Genomic DNA, 25,193 nt, shown 5'->3' with positions numbered 1-25,193 from the left:
CAATGTCTCTTTATGTTTGTGGAGCACCTAGCACAACAAGACCTGATCCGGATAGGCATTGCTATAATATAAATGCTTAATAATAATACATTAGTAGAGGTTCTGCCCAGATGCGATGGGCTGACCACGCAGAAGTTACAGATCCTCTGGGACATTTCCATAAAGGTAGGGGCTTATGATTGCTACCTGCTTTCCCAGGGAGAGAGGCACAGATGCGTATGGCTGTATGTGAACAGCATGCATAGCACAGTGGACACCACTATAAACGGGGCATTTGTCTCCAGCGGACACTCCTAAATTGGCTACGCTGTTTGCAGCAGCCCCCATGCTAAGTACACAGACCAGCCCGGCAAACAGAAGTACTATGGCTGGAATTTTCAGAAAGGTTCAGCCCCCTGGGAAGACACTGAGCTTTTTGGGAAAATCTGGCCCCAGGAGATGGCAAACAGTGACATTTTAAGGACACCCACCTGAGCTGTTGTGTTTGCTTGCAGAGTTGGATCCAGTTCGTAGAGCCAGCCAGTCCTGATCCCCCAAACTTTTTGCTCTCTACGCAACACTGAGAATGTGAGGAAACCATACGGACACCATTTGGTTCCCAAGACCTGTATTTACTGACGCTAGACAAAGCTACAAGGCCTAGCTAGGTAAGTACACTGCTGCCCTGTTAGGTTCTGATGGCTTTCGCAATAGGAGACAGAGGCCCACTAGAGAATCCCAAATTATCTAATGGAGGGATACTGCCCCGTTCCTATAGACTACACTAACCCCTAGGAGAAGCACATTCACATCTCTAAGGTTATTTTGGGGAACAAAGGTGGCAGGATCGGTCCCATGGGTCATAAACACGTCAGTTACAGCCTCCACCCTGCCAGATCAATCAGCAGGGCCTGGAAAGTCCAACTTTCCTCCAACACCAGAGTGACCCTAGGGGCTTGTTGTGCATGGCCTTTATTGTTGTTTCCTTCACAGCGCCCTCCTGTCTGTGTCGCTAGGGGGCTTCACTCTGCCTGTGGAGCCAGCCCCAGACACCTGCTCTCCAGCAATAGGTGGGCTTAGGTGTGTGGTGGGTGGAGCAATGATGCTAGCCCTACCTCAGGTAACTATACAGATTGTGCCTGCTCCCTAAGGGGGGGCCTGTGCCTGTGCCTGCTCCCTAAGGGGGGGCCTACCTAAGCACTCCCAAACACATGCCTTCCTGTCTCCAGGCTTTGTGGGAGCATCTGCTCCCAACCCAAGGTAAGCACAGGGGAGAGGACTCCCTGTGTTCTCATCTATATCGTGATCCCAGTGCGAAGGGGCTGGTGCTGCAAGGTGCAGGGCGCTGTCTGCACTCATGGAAGTTAGTGGGGATGGAAGGTGGATGACCAGGCACCTAGGCAAGGTCCAGGGAAGGAGTCCAGGACTGAGAATCTGAACGTGCAGTTCCACATCTCAGCTCATTAGTGGGCAGCGAGTCACCGAAGAGCTGCTGTTTTGGCAGTGTGTGCGGTGGTGGGGGCTGGTGGCTTTTGTTTATGGCTGTGTTACTCAGCTCCTCTAAAAGGGCCCCTTGGCTGCAGTGGGGGATGGAGTACCTCGGGGGGGTCTGTATGTGTGTTACCTGGAATGCCATGTATGTTCCAATCCGATGGGGCCTATTGTTGCCCGGAGTCTGTCTCTGAAGTGTGTGGGAGGCTGGGGGTGTATGTTACAAGGCAAGGCAATGAGGCCATCCCAGGTTGATCGAGTTTCACGAGACCTGATGTTCCCTCTTCCCCCTCAAGTTTATAGATTCGCTGCTCTGTCCCCTCATCCTGCTTCTCACAGCCACGGCTGAGCGTCTCCCCTTCCCCTGCAGTTGTGACCAGGCTGATGGCAAAAGGATGTCTGCGAGGAGGGCAGTTTTCTCTCACTGATTCGTAGGCCAGGAGGGATCCTGGTGATGATCAATCCAGGGCCATCCTGCTCGGGGGCTGCTGTACAGGATGAGAGGCAGTCCTCACTCTTTGATCGGCCCCCGCCTGTTCTGTTCTGTTCAGGTTTTTGTCCTCTGCTCATCACTGGAGTATCTTGAGTCCCTGGAGGGACTTCTGAGCCTTTCGGGGTGAAGACAGAAAATTGCTCCTGTGTTTATTTTCACCCCTTTGCATAGGGCTCAGGTTTTTACATAGGAGAGAGCAATGCAAATAGGCCCTCAGCTGGGGATGCTGTGCAAACAGGAGGCAAGCGACCAGGACCGTTTCCTCATTTCCCCTCCTGGGTGAGGCTGGGGCTATAGATAGGGCAAAGGCCCCTTTCTGGGAGGTGTTCCAGGTGGGTTGGTCTTCAGCAGCTTTTGTACCCGATTAGAAGAGGCGCCAGGGGAAAACACTGAAGCAGGTGTAAGGGGACATAGTTCCACCAGAATCAACGGAGCTGCGCTGCTTTACACCTGCTGAGGGTAGCCTGGTGCCACCAGGAAACTCCTTCCCTGGCAGAACTCCCTCTTTTCAGACCTTCCCGGACACCGGCTCCCTGGGGTAGCCCCAAGAGAGAGGCATCTGGTTTTCATGAGGGTCGTTGGGAGACCACAGTCAGACAGGCCTAGTCCAGCACCCTTCAGTGCAGCCAGTCCGATGCTGGGCACTTCCCTGAGACAGCTGATAGTGGCACTGAGCAAGCTCAGTCACAGGTAATTGGGGGGAAAGGATAGCCTTGTGGTGAAGGCACTGGACTGGGACTCTGCCACAGCCTGCATGTGTGGGCTTGGGCAAGTCACTCCATCTCTCTGGGCCTCAGTTCCCCATCTGTAAAATGCGGATAATGATCTGTTCAGCCCTTCTTTGTCTTATCTGGGTAGAGCGCAAGCTCGCCAGGGCAGGGGCTGTCTCGCACTGTGTATGGTAGGTGCTACAGCAGGGCAAAAAGACTATTATTATTTGGAGGAGGAGGGATAGAGAAGCCAGTATCACCGTAATGTACCCCACAGGGCCAGATTCTGATCCCCTTAGTTCCATGGCATAGTGCCTTACTTCTCAACGGCACTGCTCGAGGCTAAGGTACTAAATGCCCCATGTGGTAGGAGATCAAGATCTGGCCCTGGGGGGTGTATTGGGGCAATCTGTGCTTCTCAAACTCTCTTCCTCCAAATAATAATCAGCCTTTGTTCTTGCGCCATTCATCCAAGGGGCCCGGTGTGCTGCCCGAATGTGCTTAAAAGCTTCCCGTTTTACAGTGAGTTGGCAAAATCTCACACTAGCTGGGAGTCCTGATTCCCAGCCCCATTGCTTTAGTCACGAGGCTCCGATACTTCGCAGTAAGCGTGAAAAATAACTGCTCTCTCTCCTCTTTCTTTCCACCTGCTGTTTCTGCTGGCTCCATCTTTGCATCCATTTGTTCTCTCCCCAGCTGGGAGCATGAAGATGCTCAGGGCAAGTGCGAGGAGTGACCTCAAGTGCAAGCCAGCCGGGGTTCCCCTGGATATTCGCTTGCTCTGAGTTACTCCTTACTTCCTGGTGTCGATGGGCCTGGGCACTTCCTTCCAAGCTGTTACCCTGCTTCCTGGGGAGCAGAGGCCTGGCAGGAATCTATTCAGGGCAGGAAATGAGTCTTTTTCACACGTCTGTTCCTTTACAGCTCATGGCAGGAGGCTCTGTGATCTTTAGGGACTGGGTTTGGGTGGTACGCAGAGGACCAGATTCTGCTCCTGGTCACGCAGGGTGTCTCCACCCCGCCCTGAGATCAAAGGTGTAATGAAGTGCAGATTGCAGCCTGGACCCTCTGTTCCTCAGCGTTTCAGAAAGGTGCCCAAATCCCTTTCACTTCCTGGCGGTCCCTTGGAAACTGCCAGCCCTGCTCCTGGAAGGGGTTAATCTCCTGCGGGCTGTGGGGGAACTGAAAGTGTCTGTATCACAGTGGTATCCAGTCCCCTCCTTTAACAGGCCTTCAATGCAAAGGGCACCATTTGCATGTCTGTGGGTGTTTGCTTTGGTGCCTGGCCAAACTCACTGCGGTGAGGGAGGTGGGGAGCGGACCCCCTGCCAGTCACCAAGGGTAAGGAACAAGCAGGAGCAATTTCAAAGGGGCTTCCGCCTTTTCTTTGGTCCCCACACTCATCGGCTGCAGTCTCCCCTGGTGGTAGAACCATTCCCTGGCTGGGGGTTAATTTGTGAGCAGCTTTTAGGGTGTCTCACCCTTGCTAGGAAGGAAGGATTTTGCAATGGGTGGGAGGGGACATAAAAATCTCACTCATTCACACTGCCATGGATTACCTGCCTTGGCACGCTTGCCCCTGCACGCTGGTGCTCTGGCACGCATGTGCACACGCATACACATGTGCACACACACTCAGATCACATTCTGGAAAATGTGCCTGCCTCTTTATTCCGCATCCCCCTCACAGAGCCTGCCTGGCCCTCAGGAAGCCTCCGTCTACCATGTGGCTGGGCTCTGCAGTGAAAGCAAACAATGGGATCCCCAGAGACGACAATGCTCCATTGTCCTTTGAAGCCACAACAATGAAACAATAGCCCACAGTCTGCTTCGTTCATTCCCGGGCCCACCCCCTGCAGCAACGCCCTGTATCCCTGCTGCTGTCTGTATTCGGGGGCTCATGCTGTCCCCATAGAACCTCCCAGGCTCTGATTTGTCCTGGATGCCCCGGCTGACACACATGCACCCCAATTGCAGCAAGATGTCCCTCAGAAGAGAAGGAAGCAGCCTCTAGCTGGTCTTTTATTGTGATGGTTTCATTACTAGCGATGGAAAAGTCCTATTAAGTAATCCCGTCCCTCCCCACCCCGGAGGACAATGGGGCGTTGTTGTCTCTGGGGCTGGCCGTTGTTTGCTTTCACTGTAGCTGTGGTCCCTCGAGGGTTGCTGATGCCTCACGTTCTTGATGATGAGGGAGAGGCTGTTATAACACGGACTCTTCTCCCACATGCCTGCCGCCCTCTGTGGAGGGGCAAGCAAAGCCGGTGCTGGTGACAGAGCCACGGGAGAGGGGCAAGGGGACTTGGTAGGCAAGGGAGAGCAGGGATGGGGCTTTAGGGGGCACTGCTACAGCGCCGTGCATGCCGAGGGAGTTTCACCAGGTCAGGTAGCTGGAGCAAAAAGTGCCAGAGGGCTTTAGAGCAGAAATTGTAGGGGAAAGATGCTCGTGGACTGCAAAACCCCCGGAGTCCCCCGACCCAGCGCCGCAGCCTCCTTACTCTGCGCTGCCAGGCCGTTCGTCTGGTTTGAAGCTGGACAGCCCTCTTTTCCCCTGGTTTTGTCCCCTGTCCGCGACTGAGACAACACCAGATGTGGTTTTGTCCGGGATGGCGGACGGGGGATGCCGTTTTGAAGAGCACGCCGTGCCACCCCGGCCGGTCTGACCTTGCACGCACCGTGTGTGAGGTCACACTGGTGGGGTGGGAGGAGAGAGAGAGAGAGACAGTTCCTGGGAGTACCAGAACATCCAGTATTCTGGGGATGTGGCAGTGACCACCCTCCCCCTACAAAGTCCCCAGGAGCCAGAGCTGCACGGAATGCCAGGCTGTGATTTTTGCTTCTTTCATCGCACAGGCGTGAATTCCCTTGAAACTTGCCACCCGGGTTGCAGTTGCCCCATTGGCCCTGTCTGCGGGTCCCGCACACCGCAGCAGGAATTTGAATGTGCAAAGCACCAGGAGGAGCTGGTATTGTTTCAGGCCCTATGGAAATGCAGAAAGAAGACGGGGATGGAGGGCAAACAAACACAGTGAAAATCTGCCACAAGGAAATTTAACTAGGTCCCTGATTTTTGCTGTTGTTAAAATCCCTTCCCCACTGGGTCCTGGCTTGCATACAGAAGACTGTGGTGATTCGGACCAAGAATCCATTTTATCCAGAGATAAGCATGGCCTGAAATCTGAGGCATCCCTTGTATCCAAGGGTCCAGGTGTCCCTGGCTGGCATCAGGGCTCAGTGGCACCATTCAGATCCAATCTCTATAAAGGGTCAAATCAAAGTCCTGGACCCAGGTTGGCCCAGTGGACAGAGCACTGGGCTGAGAATCCGACCTGGGTTCTGCTTCTGCCATTGAGCCTGCTGTTTAAGCTTGGGCAGGTCTCGGGGCTCAGTTCTGCCCTCTGCAGAATGTGGGAAATGCTAGCTGTCCCCCTCTGGGGTGCTTTGCGATCAACGGATGAAAATGACCATCTGAGAATGTCTGTGCAGCTGAGTGACCCCTGATTGGCTAAGAACTGTGCGCACTCCAGCTTGTCCTATCTTGTTGATCGGTGCTTCCCAAACAGTTGGTCCCGACCCACCAGAGGATTGCGGGAAGGGTCTAGATGGGTCACTACTTCCAGGTGGATTAGTCCATCACTCACGGGGCCCTGGCTTAGGCAAACACACACTTCTTCCGACTCAGTGTAGGGGGGTTGGATAGTGAGCCAGCCCTATTCTCCCCCAGCAGCAGCCGCTCCTGTCCCACAGGGCTGGGCCCGGCTCCCTGCTTTGGGCGTTGTGCCCTGATGCACAGTGTCGCAGCGCTACTCAGATTTGGCCGGGCCGCCCCTCCATGTCTGTACAGCACCTTGCACAATATACCACCCTATTGATTGGCCAGTGGACGCTACCACATGATAAGTGTTTAAAACTTCTATGACTATTTATTCAGTAACCTTCACCTTTAGGGAGGTTTGAATCCAGCTCCGTACATACAGGATTGCTGGATCTGGGATTCTGCTGATGGCGGGGTTGGGGTAGTTAGCTTCCCCACCATAGCTGACATCCAGGTGCCATGTTCCCCCAAAGTTTGGGAGGGTTCATATCTGCAGGAGGTGGGGCCAGGCCCCTCTCTTAGTACCTATCAGCAGCCAAACCCACCTGAATAGGTAATGAATGGAGGAGAGAAAAGAGCCCTGAGTACATTGTGTTTCCAATGGGCCGAGAACAATTGCTAAATACAAATCACACAGAGAATGGAGAGAGAGAGACAAAAGAGAGAACCCCAGCACAAAGGAGAGGAATGAAATGGCAAGTAAAGTCAAACAAAAAGGAGCCAGGCTGAGACAAAAGAAGGGAACAATATCCCCGAGGCAATCGGCTCCCGAACAATAGGGGCAGTGACAGCAGCACAAAGGCACCAGTGTTTGCAAGTAGACGTTATCTCACACAGCCACTGGCAGGCCTGGCCGCGGCGCTTCTATTTTCAGGGTTGCTTTTGTGCGGCGCTGAACAATATTCCTTGCATGGTTGCAGATATAAAGATGAGGGGGGTTTGGGTCGCTCTTCCCTTCCCAGTGCCAGCTCGGTTATAAAACCAGGCTCAGCCTTTCTGAGGACGGGGAAAGGGGGAGAATGTTTGGCTCGGCGTAGCTGGTTCCGTTTCTGTTCCGATGCTGTGGGGGGCCCAGTTTTGTCGGGTCAGGGGTTGAGCATCTTCCAGTTCCTGGCCTGTTCTTTTCCTTTCGCCTGTCTGGACAGTGCTAGCGAGGTGGCTATAGAAACACAGCTACGCACAGTCTTAAGAGTTCCCTGGCGGGGATGGGGAATGGGCGAGCTGGCCTTGCCTGCATGGGAGATTTCAGCCAGGGGTAGCAAGCCGCTGTCATAACTATGCTGGTGGCACTCTGTTCTGGGTCAGTTCCAAACTGATGCCTCAGCCACTATCAAACCAATGCCTCGGGATAATGCCCTGTGCCCTCAGGGGTAGGAGGCACTCATCGTATTCAGTATTGAACCAAGGCTATGGCTAATACGACCTCATGTTTCAGTAGGGTGCTGGAGCTTGTGGTGCCGTTGAGCTTCCCATCTGGAGGATGTTTAAAATGGAGGCTCTGACTAACTGTGGTCATTAAAGAGCCCGTGGCACTTTTTGCGAGTTTATGGGTGTTAACCCCAGTGTCCTGCCCAGATGCCAAGGAAGGGGATACTTTCTGCCTTCCGAAATTCCCTTCTCCTCACCTTGCACTTTCAGTTGGACATGGTATTATTTTTGACTTCCTGAGCTAAACCACTGTGTTCCTGTGCATTGCTACGCAGCTGCTGCATCCTTTCCCAGAGGTGGCTGTCGGGCAGCGATTGGTTTAAGCCAGTCCGTAGTTTCTGCTTTCTCCATCAGGCAGTTTGGTGACTCCTTTGGAATGAAAGGCGCTGCCCTTCTTGGCTCCGCTCCCCAAGCTGTACATTTGGCCGAGCACAGCTTGTGGCCTGGAAAGCACACCTGGGCAAACCAGAATGGTGGCTTTCAAATGTTTACGTCTTCACTTGGTTGGCGCTGACGGGAGACGCCTCCCAAGTCCTGCTGGAGTCAGCCTTGCTACCAGCAGGCTTGGAAAAACTCCCTGCCTTTGTCCCTCAACTTGCCCCCTCGCCCCCCGCTGCTTCCTGGTCCGTTACACCTGCGCTGCACCAGTGACATTGCCCGCACTTTGCAGCCTTTCAGGCTAGGCAGGCAGCGAGCTGTACCCATGGTGCAAACGTCACTATCTTTGCTGCTAGCGCCTCCTTCTCCTTCCCTCTATGGGGATTTGTTTCATCCGCCTCTTGTGTTTCGTCACAGGGCACTAGACTGGGACTCAGGACACCTGGGTTCTGTTCCTTGCTCTCCCACAAAATTGTTCTTCTGTGGATCCCATAATGCCCCCCACTTTCTGCTTCGTGGATGTGACCCAGTCTATCACTATTTGGCAACAGCCGGCCTGTTTTGCTGCATATTAGGTTACAGTAGTGAAGTTTTCTCTTCTTTTATTCAACAAACAAGTAGCCAAGTCTCCAGGACTGAATCTGTGACCGGGCTCAGCCATGAAATAACGTTCCTACGTACACTCCAAATCATCCACTCCCCTTCTTGGACCTCACACGGGACCTTCTTGTGTCACTTTCCCTCCCCCGGCCCTTTTCATGATCATCCCACACTTTGAAAACCACAAGCCTTACATTGCATGAAACTAGGCTGCCACAAACTGGGGAGGTTTCATCAAGCTACTGTAAGTCATGCAGAAAAAACGTCACCTTGTGGAAAGAGAAGTCAGGGTGTTGAGAAGAGAATGCTATAGAAGCCCCATATCAGCACTGATCTCCTAAGACACCCAGCTTTAGCAGATGGGTTTAGCTTTCACTTGAAAGGCCTTATTTCTGATATTGATCGTGTTATCTGAAGGATACATCCTGTTGCTAAATTTGGCTGTTTTCTGAGTTCAACAGCTGCTGTTGCAGTAAGCTAAATGGAGTTTCAGTGGAGGTGGGTTTTGCATACTACGAACTAACGATGAATCCCTGATTTCACATTGCACTGGAGAACAGGTTTCAGAGTAACAGCCGTGTTAGAGAACCAAGACTTTCTAGAGATGCTGAAGTAAGTGGTGTTGCACCATGCCACTGCCTGCCCCACTTGTACTCACAGCATGACCAGACTTAAGGACAAACGGCTTTCATGGGAAAATATTTGGGACTTTAAATCAAAACAAACTAGCAGCTGTTCTTAAAGTGGAAAGTGGTTCTCTAAAAAAGACAGTGAGACACGAACAGTGCTGTCCATGTAAGGGCCTGATTATGATCTGAGCTAAACCAGTGTAAATCAGGAGTCATTCTACAGAAGTCATTGGAATCAGATCAGTGTGAAACTAGGGCATGGGGGAGGAGAACCAGGCCTATAAAACAGTATCACTTTAAGAGTCAAAATATTTTTTTCTACCAGTCAGCACTGCGAATTCCCCACTGAGAAGCAAGTTGGGTTCTTTCTGTCCTGTGCATCTTCCAAGCGCTCATAAATAAGAACCCGTTCCCCCACCCCCCTTTTACAGTGGTTGTTTGGGATAAGGGAATATGCTTGTTGGAGATGATTGCTTAGTTCAGGTTTCAGAATAGCAACCATGTTAGTCTATATCCACAAAAAGAAAAGGAGGACTTGTGGAACCTTAGAGACTAACAAATTTATTTGAGCATAAGCTTTCGTAACAAGCATATTTCCTTGTCCCAGACAACCACTGTAAAGGGGGTGTGGGGGAATGGGTTCTTATTTATTTATTCCTCCTCTATGATGGATAGGGAAAACCACTTTCTTTCTGCTTGTTTTTTACATTAGACATTCAGGTCTTACCTACCCAACAGACACTATGGAGGTCTAGAGAACTAGTGACAATACAAGAGTGAAAGTTGAGCAACTGAGATGGGAAGGGATTTGTGGGGAGACTTGTTAAAACTTCTTGTTGGTTGTCTACTTCGGTTAATACCCATTTAACGCCTTGACCAAATAACCTTTTAGATAAAGGATGTCTTTGTTAAAGATTTAACAGTGAAGGTGTGAGAGCTTGGAAGGTGCACAGGACAGAAAGAACCCAGCTTGCTTCTCAGTGGGGAATTTGCAGTGCTGACAGGTAGAAAAAAATATTTTGACTCTTAAAGTGATACTGTTTTTATAGGCCCGTAGCTCACGAAAGCTTATGCTCAAATAAATTTGTTAGTCTCTAAGGTGCCACAAGTCCCCCTTTTCTTTTTGCTTAGTTCAGGTTTCATTGGCTGTGTCCGTGTTCTGAATGGCTTTAATAAAAGAGATGACCTCACCCACCTTGTCTCACTAATATCCTGGGACCGACACGGCTACAATAACACTGCATGTATCTACATTTGCAAGTTAATTTGATCTTGTTCTACAAGCCATGGAGAGAGAGAATCTGGCTGTTTCTGATATTATTTTGCTAAGCAAGCACTCTGTGCTACAGTTAGCTAGTATTTAAATCCTCCCTAAGCCTTAATATAATAATAACAATAATAATAATTAGCAATAATACTCTGCACTTCTCTAATGCCTTGCATCTAAACAGTACGCATGCTAATTAATTAAAGCCAGGCAATCCTCATCTACCTTCCACAATGAGGGAAAATCATTGCTAAATAAATTCTTAAGAAAGACCATAAAGGCAGGGAAATCCAGGCACTGAAACAAGACAAATGCGGATTTAAAGACAATCAGGACCAAGACCATGTGACACGAGAAGTGGACAAGGCAGGAGAAAAGATAAAAACCCAGGCAAATGGCGGAGGCAGAAAACAACCAAAAGCTTTAAAAAAAAAAAAAACGAAAGAAAGGAACCAAGATGAAGGGAGCGACAAAGGATCAAAGAGAGGAGTACCCAGAGACTGAACAAAGACATCGGAACAAAGAGCGAGCTGGCACAAAGGACCAAAGAAGGGAGAACAAAGAATGGAGAACAAAGCAACTAAAAAGAAAACAAAGACACAGGACAAGAAAAGCCCCTCTGTTAAAGCTGAGCTTTTGAAGGGGTCCCAGGACACGTGGGGCTGGGTGGGTGGGTTAGATGTGGGGGGATACATTGATTTATGTTGCGTTACTGGGTGAAAGGTTCTGTGGTGTCCAATGCGGGTGAGGGGAAGGGTTTGTTATGGGATGCGTTGGGGCTGGGAGCAGAGGACCCAGGAGCATTTGATTTGCTTTTGAATCAATAGGCCCAAACCAGAGCCCATGTGAATTTAGGGGGAAAGGCAGATCTATGTCCAGTCTCTATGGCTCTGCTTTTCTCTGGGCGTCTTTATCTGCCTTCTAGACTGCTCTTGACGCCAAGGTGGATGACTCTGTGATCACATCCTTTGTCTGGCCCAAGCTGCTCACCAGATGTTTCCAACTATCCAAAGGGTAGGTTGGCTTGGATCTGAGCTCAGAATTGCCCCCTTCTCTAGAGTAACCGTTTCCGGCCAGTTCTCTCTCCCCATCTCTTCCACGAAGATCACACCACTCACAGATCCAAAATGGTGGTGTTTCAACCACGCCTGCCTTCCACCCTGCCGAGTTCCTCATGCAAAGTTAATGCAGCCAACCCACCCGCCCCATTATGTTGAAAGGGGATCCCCAAGCCAGCTGGGGCTGAGCATCCTGCCGATACAGCCCAACTAAGCCACGGGACGCATGAATGGCTCAGGTCCCCCTCTGGTCTGTTAGACTCTAGCGGGACCCACCGGATTTATGGACTTGCTGCAGGGACTGGCCTTGCCCTGCAGCAGAACAACTGGGGGGCAAATTTCTGCAAGGATTTCTTTCCATTTCACCCCTCCCAGGGGTTTTCTTTGGGGAATTCAAGGCCCTCTAGTCAGGTGTATTATTACCAGGTGAAAACCCATTCTTTCGCCTGGAGCTAAAGCACATTGTTATCTTTAACCGGGCGATAAGACAGTTTGGCCTCACCCATATGGGTCAGACCAAAACATTTATATCTTGTTTCAGCCAGAGCAGATTTTTGACAATACTTAACTCATTTCTTTGGGCTGTCCAGAGAGGGGCAAAATGCCGTCACAATAAAAAGCATAAAGGAGCAGGGAAAGACCTCTTAGATCATCAGATCTACCTCTTTGCCATGGGAGGCTCTAGTCCCCTGATAGGGGACAGATCAGATATTCAAGATCTCTGTGGATCTTGTTCTAACCTGGGTTAATAATTTCATCTCTGGTTATTAAGACTAAGTCTACACTAGGAACTTCCGCAGGTATAATAACAATGGTTAAGAGTGTGATAAAAATGACATTTTTTAATACTGACAAAACCCCTAGTGTAGATGCAGTTGTACCAAAAAACATTGCTTTTGCCAGCATAGGTTATTTTCCTTCGAGAATCGGTATGAGCAACACCGTCAAAAGCCCATCCGCGTCTACACTAGGAGGGTTTGCCAGGGTAGCTATACCAGCAGAGGTCTTCTAGTGTAGCCCTGTCCTAAGGTCTGGACAGGCACATAACCCCAGTGAAATCCGTGTGGCCACAGTGTCTGATCCATCCAGAGCAGCTTTCAGGATCAGGGTCCAACAGACAGAATTCCTAAAACTCGTCTTCATTTCTCCCCATTGATGCTGTTGGTTTGCTTTACCTTGATTTGCATTCTTGGGAGAGTGAAGCTAGCCTAATCAGTTTCACTTTTGGAGGGCCTTTGGGGGCTAGCGTGAATCTAAGGATACGGCCACTGTCTGGTTCTCCTGCACTTGCCTAGCGCTGATGTCTGGGTTCCTAACACTGTGGGAACATTTACATTTTTAAAAAAATCTGTTGTAATTGGAAATGACAAACTAACCATGGAAACACTTCAGTTTGTAGTGGCCTAAATTTGTTCCCTATCAAGTCTAAATTTGGAACCAAATCTTCTTGACGGCATTAGTGTAACCCAGTGGTCAGTGTGTGTTATGTGTCCCACTCTGTATCTCTTCGTAGTAGATGTGAGTCTGTTACAGCTCCTAGCCTACTACACAGCTTGGCCCGTTAGCATAAGCTCTAGAGACTCATGCTTTTAGTTCTGGAGATCTTTCACTCACCTCTCCCCCGCTCCCCGTGCCAGACAAGATGATTGCTGACTCATTACCTTTAAGGAAAACTAACAGCAACGAGCTCTTCTGATGCCAATGGCACCAGGGCATATCTGAACCACTCCATGGAAGTAGGTGGCGTTACACTGGTGGCTGTGACCACAGAATCTGGCCCAGACACATTTTGGTTGCTAATGGCCAAGGTTTTCCAGAGCGCCTGGTGATTTTTAGATGCTTCTGTTTCTGTGGGGTGCCCAAGCTGAGATGCCGCAAAGGGTGTTTTCACAGGTCAGGACCTTGGCAGTTTCTGCAAACTGGGCTCCTTTAAAGTATCTCTAGTAGGGCCCCCAAAATGGGAGGCACCCCTAATTCCTAAAAAGAAAAGGAGTACTTGTGGCACCTTAGAGACTAACCAATTTATTTGAGCATGAGCTTTCGTGAGCTACAGCTCACTTCCACAGTATGCATCCGATGAAGTGAGCTGTAGCTCACAAAAGCTCATGCTCAAATAAATTGGTTAGTCTCTAAGATGCCACAAGTACTCCTTTTCTTTTTGCGAATACAGACTAACACGGCTGTTACTCTGAACCCTAATTCCTAGTCACTTTTGAAAATCCTGCCTACAAAGCATAGGTGATCCTCTGAGGTGCGTGACTTTGTCAAGAATTTGACTTTCTGTGGCAATCATTTGTATGTAATGCTGAGGAAGCCCTCCCTACCTCCAAGTGATGTATGGCTAAACAGTGTAGTGCTTGGTAGAAAAAGGATTATTATTTGATTGGTTCCTGCTGGTCTGACTCTGTCTGCTAACCACATGTCGGGTGGGGGAGGGATAGCTCAGTGGTTTGAGCATTGGCCTGCTAAACCTAGGGTTGTGAGTTCAGTCCTTGAGGGGGGCCATTTAGGGATCTGGGGTAAAAATTGGGGATTGGTCCTGCTTTGAGCAGGGGGTTGGACTAGATGAGCTCCTGAGGTCCCTTCCAACCCTGTGATTCTGTGACTCGCTACAGGTTACCACCACTGGCAGCAAGGCGCTCACAGGTGACTGGAAATGACTCTTGAGTGGCATGTGTAAAATGTGTCAATGAGAGGGGAAGTACTTTGCAGTGGTACCTTGTTCAGGGTGGCTTCCCAGACCTCACCCATTTCACCGCCGCCTGAGAGTTACATGGTGAGACCGAAGCCTACTGACATGCAGTGTGGGGAATGAGATGCTCCCATCTGGACTGAGTGTGTGAACTCACCTGATGCAGGGCCTTTGTAAATGGCCCTGGGCTGCCCACGTCACATGCTCAAGCAGAGGGGACGGGCTGAGGGCGTGGGAGGGTTGGTCCCATGGCATGTGGCACTAAGGAATTCTTCGCTACCCCATGGCAGCTGTAAAATTAGACGACCCCTGGGCTGCTTACATTTACCCCGAGGGCCATTTCTCAGCCCCCCAGGGCAGTCTGGAACTGAGACAGCCCAGAGGTGGCAGAAAGTCACTTTTCCGCCGCTTCCTCAAGCCGCACTTTCTAAATGGAGTCTCCAAAAGGTGCGGCACAGAATTGGACTCGTTACACCTCAGGAAGATGCTTCCAAGGAGATGATGCTGGCGATCTCAGGTTGAGTTCTTGTCACGTAAAGGAACCCTTTACTCCCCCACCCGGCAGCAGATGTGTGTTACCGTTAACACGCACACAGAAAGTGCATATAAATCACTGTTTAAATGATGGCAAAGATTAGATACAAACTAACATGAGCCAGAGAATTCTTCTTTATAGAATGCATCCGACAAAGTGAGCTGTCGCTCACAAAAGCTTATGCTCAAATAAATTTTAGTCTCTAAGGTGCCACAAGTCCTCCTTTTCTTCTTTATAGAGGTTACCCTGCTTTTAATTTAGTAGTTGTCTTAGGACTCTGAACATGACGGGCCAAATGCATTCCTGGTGTAACTCTATTGCTTTCAGTTGGCTTGTACCAGGAATGAATGTGGGCTTGTGTGATCCTTCATACCATATGTGCTGCAAGATTTATATACAATAGGGTGACGCTGAATTTACAGACACTACAGTAGCGTTGTTTTACTATATTTAATATGTTACGTGTGTGTGTGTACACATTTTACTGTAATCTATTATATGAATGTGTAAGTTTCCAAATGCATCACTAGAAATGTATTCATATGGCTTTGATACAGCTCTTCTACGAGACTTTCTAAACTCTTTACAGAGAGCCAGAACATCATAATCTCTTCCCCCCAATGAGAAAGAAGTATCCTGTTTTACAGATGGGGAAACTGAGGCAGGGCTACGTTAATGGTCATGCACTAATTTGGGAGTATTTGAGTATTTGAGGACTCAGTCTGAGACAACCAGGGCCTGATTTTCAGAGATGCTGAGCACCACCGAACCCGGTCAAAGTCAATGGGAGCTGGGATTGCTCAGCATCTCTGCAAATCAGGCCAACAGTGTTTCCATTTGGACACCTAATAATTGAGACACCCAAAATGAGGACCACTTTTGAACATTTTGTCCGTAGAGACCTGTCTAAGGTCACATATACAGTCAGTGGCCAAGCTGGGAAAAGAACCCAGGAGTCCTGAATCCCAGCCCCGAATTCTACCCAACAGAGCACACCCAATACAAACCTAGATTTGGTGCTGATTATTAATACTGCTAGGCTAACTCCTGAAGATATTGCTAGCTTTTTTATCCATCACTGATTTGGGTAAAGCTGCTGCTGAAGTCAGTTGGAGTTCTATAATAATAATAGCTAGCTCTTTTCCAAGGAGGTCAGTATCATTATCCCCATTTTACAGTTGGGGAAACTGAGGCATAGAGAGGTGAAGTGAGCTGTCCAGAAGGCAAGTCGCAGAGCTTCAAATTGAACCCAGGTCTCCAGAGTCCTAGTCCACTGTCCTATCCATGCCACGCAGACTGCAGAATCTGGTCTATGTAGATTAGAAACCCATTAGATTATAAAGTCCCCAGGGGTCAGGGCAGGAGAAGCAATGGAAGGGGCAGGAGAAGCAATGGAAGCGCTATCAGTTGCTCACTCCATCTCTTTCCACTCAGTTTTGTTTCCAGGATTATGCGTTGAAAGAAAGGGTAGCTAAAGCAATAAACAAAATCTGTGTCAGCTCCTCCTGGTCAGGGAATTCTGCTTCTGCTTCTGCAGCTTCCCCACAGTGGGTGAGGAACTAAGCCCATGCCCACTTCCAAACAATGGTTCACTTCCTCGCAGGAAGCAAGGTTTGAGTTCTTCTCGCCCTCTCAGACCAGTGACAAAAGGGCCAGGCCATTGTCTGAGCCATTCCCATGACTCAGTCAACTGTATCCTGAGATCTGGAGGCTGGAATATTGCAGCCGGCGCAAAGGGGAGATGCATTCATCAAGCTAGAAGGACGGTGCTAGGCTCCCTTGTGGGGGCTCGGGAAAAGGAAAGGAACTGGCTGTCTCTTTCCATCCATATCCCCTGCTCTAGAGACAGCAGGATCCTTGCCCCTGCTAAACCTCCCCATCCCTCCTGATTGTCCCTGGTTCCTTCTGCTGTGTAAAACGGAACACTGAAATGAACCGGACTCCAGCTCAAAGCAGGGGGTCCAGTCCTACCTCCTTGCTCAGGCTAGACGCTGCTAATCTAAGAGTCAAAGACTAAGCAGAAGCTGCGTGACAGCTTCAGGCCTAATGGTATTTGATTTAATGAAGGAAGAAAATGTTTGCTCCAATATGTCCTATCTTACTCATGCAGACAGGTCTGCTGATTTCTAAGTAAGCAGAGCAAGGTTTGTCCCTGGCTCGAGGGACTACTTTGAAACAGAAGGTGGAAAAACATTCCAACAGGGAGCAGTCCTTAGCAGGGGTGTCAGTTCCTTTGGGTCCGGGGGGGGGGGTAGTTGCTCCCCCCAGATTTTGGTGTTCCCCCCAACTTTTCATAGGTCTATATGCTCCACTTTTTGCCCCTGCCCCCAACTTTGCAGGTTATGATATAACCATATATAAAGTTCTTTATGCCCTCCCTCCTCTGGCCCCTGAATTTTTCTAATCATGACACCACTGGTCCTTAGTTTCGCCCATGTATCCCAATCAGAGGGCATAACAAAGACTGCAGTCTGCTATTGAGAATCAGAGCCAATAAGGAGAGAGGCTCTTGCACAGAGAGGCTGCAACTACCTTGTAACATCAAGGACAGGAGCAAAACCTTAACCCAAGGCACAGTGAGTTGTGTACATCAATTCCCACATGGTGAGTGCCTGATCCAAAGCCTTTCCATTGACACAAAAGGGCTTTGGATGGGCCCATGGTGTCCAGTGGGCTTTTGCCAAAATCTGAGGAAGGTGGAGGAGAAATGAACAGCACTAAGAGCAGGAATGTGCTGCAAAATACCTGAAAATGCCATTAGGAGGGAATTTAGGGCCGGATTCTGATCTCACTCATGTTGGCTGGCAGTGCCACTTACTGGCTTCAATGGAGTTACTCCTGATTTACCCTGTAGTATGGGCGCCGGGAGTCAGGTCCCTAGTGCAGAACTGATCAGCTTCTGTTTCCTGGGGCAGGCAGGGCAGACAGAGTCAGTGCTGGCTACACAGAACATCACCAAAAACACAAATCCTGCTTTCATCTGGAGCTCCCTGGACTGTTCCCTGTTCCTCATTCTGAGGCCTTGGCTACACACACAGGTTGCATGGCTGTAATTGTAGCCGGATAGTTAATACAATTAGGCTGCTGGTGAAAATATCCTTTGTGGGCACTGAGTCCCCATCCCTGTGCCTGTGCGGGGGGAGCCCGCACTCTCGGGGTGGGGGGATGTAGCCCTGAGCCTGCTCCTTGCATACCCCGCAGCTGTGTTTTTTGTCCCTGCTGCTGGGCCCCGCGCCAGCCCATTGGTTCTTGCTGATTCAGAGGCGCCTGCCACAACATCACTTGGTGCGTCCTCCCCCGACGATGCCCCACCCTGCCCCCTCCCTGGTGCCGCCAGATGTGGGGCTTTACCTGCCCAGCCTGGCATGCGTGCGGGCAGCAGGGTGGATGGCGGAGAGAGATTTGGAGGGGCTGATCCCTGTCCAGCTCTAGCCATGTGCCGCCTGTGGGGTACAGCTCTCTAGTGTGGATGCAGTTGTAGTGTGTACCCGGCTAACTTATTCTTGTGCAGGAAGGGGAATAAACTATGTTGGTATAAGGCACCTTTTTACCCATATAACTGCATCCACACTAGGGGTTCCACTCATATAACGAGACTGGTGAGAAAAATCGCACCTCTCATTGGCATAGTTATACTGGCACACGATCTATGAACAGACCAGCTCTGACCCACGCAGGGAACGAGTCCGATCCTTGATAGCTCGTCCTTCTGTAAAGTGAGCGGGAGACACCATCAGCTCAGAACGGTAGCGCTTGACATTCCTCAGGCCTGAGTGTCGCCACCTCTCCATTTTTCCCAGAATCGGCTGTCTTGGGAAATCTGTAAGGATGCTCAATACACGCTACCAGCTGTCTAGTCTGCTGGGCTCAGATCCTCCCAGATGTCCTGGTGCTTTGTATCTCAGAGGAGGCATCCCTCCTTCTCCACACTCAAGGCACAAGGGCAGTGGAGGGCCAAGCCCTAGCATCCTTCCTTCCACCAACCCTTAGCCACTTCTTCAGTAAATCCAAGGGAGAGGGATTGAAGGGAAAGTGAAAGTATAGGGAGCGGACTTTGACTCCTCCCTTGGCCCTAGCTGTTGCTATGGAGACTGGAACAAAGCCTTTCTCAGCCCTCTTTTTGGATTGTCAATGGCTATTGTTCCTCCCTGGCCCCTTGGTTAATTGTTGTCTGTCCAGTTTGTTCTTTTTGACTCTGGGTGGGTGTTTGGCCCCCCACCTCACCCGGCTTCCCCTTTCCCATCAAGGCAGGATCAAAGGAGTGATGGTTAAATGCTGGCAGGCTAAAGGCGATGGTGGAATTTGCAGGGCTGGCCCCCAAAAGGTGCAGGGGACTGTTAGAAACAAAAGCCAGAGGAATATTATGGGGGAGACACCCTTCAAAGAAAGGGTATTCCAGAACCAAACATTCCCAATGCCTTTACCTCTCGGGCCTTTTCTCCCAGCCTTGAACGCTTTTGCCTACGGCCAGCACTTGTTTGGTGACCCCCACTAGCACTGGGGTGGCCCCACTGATGGGACGTGGTGATTAAAAACGACAGCAGCGCCTGCTGGTGGAGCTGCCCAGTGGGACAAATACAGTCCCAGAGGGATGCAGTCAAAGTTACCTGCAAAGGATTTTGCAAAAGTTGCCTCTCTGCCCTTTTTTCTTCTTCATGATGGAACCAGAAGGCATGAAATATGTCTGATTTTTATGTGTTACCTGTCAGCTCTGTGTTCTTGGGGAACCAGGGCACAGTATCCAGCCTGTCTGACTCACGAAGGACACCCTCCACCCACCCACCCTCAGCCTCTGCTTGAGCCAAAACTGATCAGAAGAAAGACTTACAAAAAGCAATGAAAAGGCCGTGGGAGGCAACTAAACCCCTCTGGACAAGGGTGACAGGATTAAGGAAACTCCCCTGGCCTCATTTGCATCAAAGATGGGACAGGGAGGCATCTCCATTAGCATACAGAATGGAGAACAGAGATTCCAAGGCAAGAACCGCACTGAACTCTGGGACCAGAAAAGCAGGGAAGCACTGCATGATGGGGGAATCTCTGCTCCAAATGTTAATAAACCCACGCCTGCACACATCCAGCTCAGAAGTTATCAGACCAATTCTAGTAATAAATCCTTTATTGGTATCCAAAATACTGAAGCTGCCTAACTGCGTTGTGAGCTCCCTGGAAGGAACACTGCCTGTAGCCAGGAATGATCAGTTCCTATTGTCTAGCCTGAACAAAACAACTTTGGTATCCTCCCCTGAGCCATCAGTTTACACATAAACAAATCTAGTGTTCTCCCTTGAACCATTGTTGTTTCTCTACAAAAACCCCAACTCACGCTCAAGTAAGTGTTCTGATGCCTGGATCCAAAATCTGCATCAGTTCCACTGGGACTTCATCTTCTCCTGACTGATCATGCTGGGGGCTCTGCCTGTTTCCAGCACTCCGGACCCTCAGCTACCACCACCACCACCTGGGAACCCAGCCCGGTTCAAGCTTCACAGAGTGGTGAGAACCCAGCTCTCTCTCTCTCTCTCTCTTTTTCCCTACTCTAGGTATCGCTTTCTAACCCTGACTTGTGATCAGGTATAGTTTTCTAAACCTGACTTTTGTAACTAAATTTAAGCTAGATTTAATATTGTAACTGTTTGGTTTGTTTGGCTCTCCTTGCATGGTTGTTACCTGGCAATAAATAACTTTTATGGATGAGCTAGTTGCTTCCCTCCCTCTCTCTCTCTTTTGTGTTTTTGGCTTCCCCATTTGCTCTGCAGCAACGCTCCTCTTACCTAAGCTAAAGATCCCTGCACCACCCAAAAATCCTGTGGGGTTTGCTCATCAAGTGGGTTACGACCAGAACAATTTTCACATGAAAGTGGGGAGAGGGACGTGCTGAACCTGTGGCATAGGAGGGTGGCAGCTTGGAAGTGCTGTTCGACCCGGCCTGCTGAGTCCAGGGACATATAAGGGGTCGGCTTGGGAGTGCTGATTGACCCGGACCGCTCAGACGTGCTCTGTTAATGTGTGTGTGTTCATCTGATTCTGGGGCTGGAGGAACCCAGCCCTGGGGAACTTAGGTCCTGCCGGATAGCTCCATTGGAGGGAACTTGCAGGAGGGGGAAATAGAGCGCCGTATGAAACCACAAGTGACGCAAGCAGTACATTGATAGAATTACAGAACTTCCCACCCCCCCAGAAGAGTAACCCTAAGAAATGAGCATACCCCAAAGCAACAGGCAAATCTGGTAACAGATATGCCTGTGTTTTTTCACTTTAGAAGTGTTAGGACAGTCAAGTCTGCTCATCCATGGCTTGGCTAGAGGACTTGTTGGCGGTCTTGCGGGATGCTCTTTAACTGAAGGAATATACTGAATCATTAACAAAGACTTCTTTTATCCCAAATGTTAATTAGGCATTGATGTGAGGTGTCAAGAGAAACAAACAAAACCAAAGTTAGAAACACCCTGACTACAGTGGAGTTATTAGACTGTAAACTCTCCATGGCAAGGAGTGTCTCTGTTTGTGCGGTGCCAAGCACAATGGGATTTTGATTCTGAGTGAGGCCCTTGAGTGCTACTATGATAGAAGTTATTATTATTAACAATATTAAAGGGGCTTCCCAGGGCCTGGTGGGAAGGTAGCACAGTTTGTTGTGGTTGGGATTTTCAAAAGAACCCACTGAAATGGGATTTAGGTCTCAAACTGCCCTTGGCTCATCCCAGCTTTTCAGGTTAGCATGTCTAGTGCCGGGGAATGGTATTGGTTTGAAAGCAACACAAGGAAAATTCTGCATGTTCAATTCCCCCCCTCCCCACCCCATTCTGAATGGAATGAAAATTTTTGCAATTTCTGATAATCAGAAATCCGGGGGGGGGGGAGGGGGCGGGGGGTAAGTTTTGTTTTGTTTTGATAAAATGTTTCATTCCAATTTCAACATTTTCATTATATATATAAACAAAAATTCTCAGGGAAAAGTTCTGCTCTGAAAAGGTCGAAACAGAATATTTTTGACATTAACAAATGTTTTTTTCTTGATTTGCCCCCCTCCCCCCCATGAAATTTCATCAGCAACGACATGTTTCCGCACTTTGCATCCTTGTGGAAGCCGTGTTCGTTCCGCAGCGTGTTTTGTTTTGCACGAATTGGCATTTCCAGCACAAAAACGTTCAGTTGGAAAATTTCCAACCAGCTCTATTTGATAGCTCTGGAGATGGCAATCGAGCTAGAAAACAAGCAGCAGGAGTGTAGGCTTCCCCCACAGACAGGCCTCACCCCTGGCCTAGAGGGACCACCTCTGAGAGTCAGAGGGCAGTTCAGTCTGACCAATTTAATCCTTGGTGCCTTCGCTGAGCCTGAAAACAGTAAGAGCCATTTGTGTCCTGTGATGTGGATACCTGTGTGCTGCAAACGGGCCACCCCACCGTCTTACAACGGTAACACAAGAGTGTTTTACTGGGTGCTGCTCTTTAGCCTGTTTTATCGACTCGGTGAGCAGAGTGATCTCTGCTGGCCTTGAAATCTATGTATCTGTGCACGCTTTACATCTGGCTAGGAGACAGAGTTGGAGATTCTATGTTTTGGTATCTCGCTCTAAATATACACTGCCTTTTAGCAGCAAGGCAATCCGATGAAGTGAGCTGTAGCTCACGAAAGCTTATGCTTAAATAAATTTGTAAGTCTCTAAGGTGCCACAAGTCCTCCTTTTCTTTTTGCGAATACAGACTAACACGGCTGCTACTCTGAAACCGGAGTGTTACTGTGGTTGCTAATAGACTGGACAAAGGAACTAATTAGTCACTGGGGCTCTCACATGACAGACTCAGAAAGATGGGCTGTTTCTATAACTTTAACTAGACCAGGCATGTTCCAAGGAAGTTGAGCTCTGCTTTTGGGACTCCCCAGTTACTGGAATTATAATCTCCTGGGGAAAGTGCTCCAGATTCAAAATAGCTTTTCAATCCATCTCTGGGAATGAAAACACCCTCCTTGATGCTGGTGCAGAGGGAAGGCAGATGTGATCGCTGCTTTTGAAAGTCAGCAGGACGACATATTTGTTGTCACAAGAAATTTAAAAATTGGGCATTAGGACATGGGCCTGTCAACACGCGCATGCGGGAGCGTGGCCTGAACAGCAGCCCCCCAGCAGCAATGTGAACTGGAGATTCCCTCTGCGGCCTTACCCAGTGCATGAACCAGGCAAGACTTGGCTAAGTCCTAAATTTTAAATCTCTGATTGTCCCAAATTCTAATAGTAGCTTTTGGGTGCCCAAGCAATAAAATAACACCTAGTGTCTTTCAGCCATCTCAGACTGAGTAACACTGCTGGGTAACATCACCCCCATTTTACAGACAGGAAAACTGAGGCATGGAAAGGGGGGCCAGGACTTGTTCCAGATCATACAGCTGTCTGTTGAGAGGTTTTTACACCATGCCAACCCTCATGGGGCCTGAGAGCCTTTCCAGCAAGCCTGTGGCAGAATGGGGAATAGCACCCAGGGGCTTGATGCAGAAATCATTGGTTGAGATGTTCTGACCTGTGTTGTGCAGTCAGACTAGATGATCATATTTCATAACAGTCCTTTCTGGCCTTAAAAGCTAGGGATCTATGAACCTAGGTGTGCTGGTTTCCTGGCCGGTCTATGATCCACAGGCGCAAGCTAGTGTGCAGGATGGAGGGCCTCTTAAAGGCTCTTCCCCATCTGATTCTACCATGAAATCAAGATGGGAGGAGTGGACAGGGATCCCCAGCTGTCTGCACGGGGGCAGCAGCCACACACGTCACATCTGGCCCAGGCCAGCTCCTGAAGCTTTACTCCATCGCAGTATGACCCTGGAGTGCTTTGAGATGGTCCTTGCGGTCCCTGAGGTCCTTGCGACAGGGGTGGGACGTACCTATCAGCTGATGAACTCGGTGTGGTACTATGGGACTGCACAAGTCTAAACAGAGCAGCTTACTGCACTGCATCCTAGACAGCTGCCCGACCTGGGAGAGGGTCGTGACACCTTGAAGGACGATCACGGAGAAGCCATCAAGACTGTAATCTGGGCAAGCATGCCTCGTGGAGCACATGTTTCATGGACAGAGACCAGGGTTCTGCTCTGTGCAGGCGCCAGCCATTGCCACATATAAGCAGATATAGGAGAGAGAAGCCAGGAGGGACTCTGCCCAGCCTGAAAGGCTGGCAACCCACAGCCAGGGTGAGCTCAGACTAGGGGAGGGGACACGTCAGGACTTTGAAAACAACAAAGACCTGTAAGTCTGGAGAGCTTTAAAAGTCTAGGGAGTGTGGCCAAGCCTGTGTTGTGTTCCTTGCTTGCCGGCCACATTGTCTCTTCAGGGGTTAAACTAGAAGCCCAGCAGGACCACAGCCTAGGTGGGGCTCTGGGGAGCACGTGCAAGTGACCGGGAGACGGGGGGGAGGGCGCAGGTGCTGGTTGCGGGGTCTGGGGAGACAGCACAAGGGAGGACCCCCGACAAGAGGCCTGAGCCAGGCAAAGTGCGCCCTGGAGACCCAGAGCTAGCAGCAGCGACTCGATGCTACCCAGCCCCAGTCGGCTAAAGCACGGGGGCGGGGGTCCCCTTGTGGCAGACGAGCGAGGGTAGGGAGGGGCGCTTTGGCCGCCGGTTGAAGTGGCTGGGAGGGGGGCCGGCGCAGGAGGAAGCCGGCTGGGGAGTTGCTGGCAGCCGGGCGCTGCCTGGAGAGGCAGAGGGCAGCCTGGCCCGGGACTGCTCCCGTTGCAAGCCCAGCCCAGCCCAGCCCCGGCGCGTGGGAGGGGGGATCCCTCGGCAGCTGGTGGCTGGCCGGCCGGCCGGGCTGTGCCTCCCCTTCTCCCTCCCTCCGCCGCGCCGGGGCAACTCCCCTCGCAGGGGAGGGGGCTGGCGCTGCACGGAGCCCGCAGCCGCCGCCGCGACCCGCACCGCCCGCCCGCCCGCAGCATCCCAGTCCGCCCGGCCCCGGGAGGGAGCCCGGCCCCAGCCGCCGCCGTCTCCCCGCCCCGCCGGCCCCGCAGGGGGGCAGCCGAGAGAGGCGCCCGGCGCGGCGCAGCGCCCAAGCCGCGGGCGGGGGCTGCCCGAGGACGCAGCCCGGCAGAGTAGTAAGTGCCGCCCGCGTCCCAGGGGGGACCTCGGGGACCCCCAGCCCCGCTTCCGATCCCTGCCCCACTTCCCCCCCCCCGTGCACTGCCCCCCTTATCCCCCCCAGCCCCGCTTCTGACCCCTGCCCCCCTCCTCTCATCCCCCCCAGCCCCGCTTCTGATCCCTGCCCCACTTCCCCCCCGTGCACTGCCCCCCCTCCTCTCACCCCCCCAGCCCCGCTTCTGAGCCCTGCCCCACTTCCCCCCCCGGCCCCATGC

The 25,193-nt window shown here is 50.7% G+C and overlaps 1 protein-coding gene across 5 annotated transcripts in view; it reads left to right on the top strand.

Annotated features, from left to right (window-relative positions):
- Window positions 1-25,193, top strand: part of SOX13 (SRY-box transcription factor 13) — a 90,101-nt gene that overhangs the window by 4,616 nt on the left and 60,292 nt on the right. For 3 of the 5 annotated variants that reach the window (XM_074936091.1, XM_074936090.1, XM_074936089.1), the window contains exon 2: window positions 495-647. The gene's annotated coding sequence lies outside the window, so the exon portion shown is untranslated. Of the gene's footprint in view, window positions 1-494; window positions 648-24,874; window positions 24,936-25,193 lie in introns of those variants that run through there. The other 2 variants (XM_074936093.1, XM_074936092.1) reach the window with 2 other exon arrangements.

This window comes from Natator depressus, chromosome 21 (genome assembly GCF_965152275.1).
Source record: "Natator depressus isolate rNatDep1 chromosome 21, rNatDep2.hap1, whole genome shotgun sequence".
Taxonomy (NCBI): domain Eukaryota; kingdom Metazoa; phylum Chordata; order Testudines; family Cheloniidae; genus Natator; species Natator depressus.
Note: the sequence above shows the minus strand (reverse complement) of the source record. Positions and strands in the feature narration are given on the sequence as shown.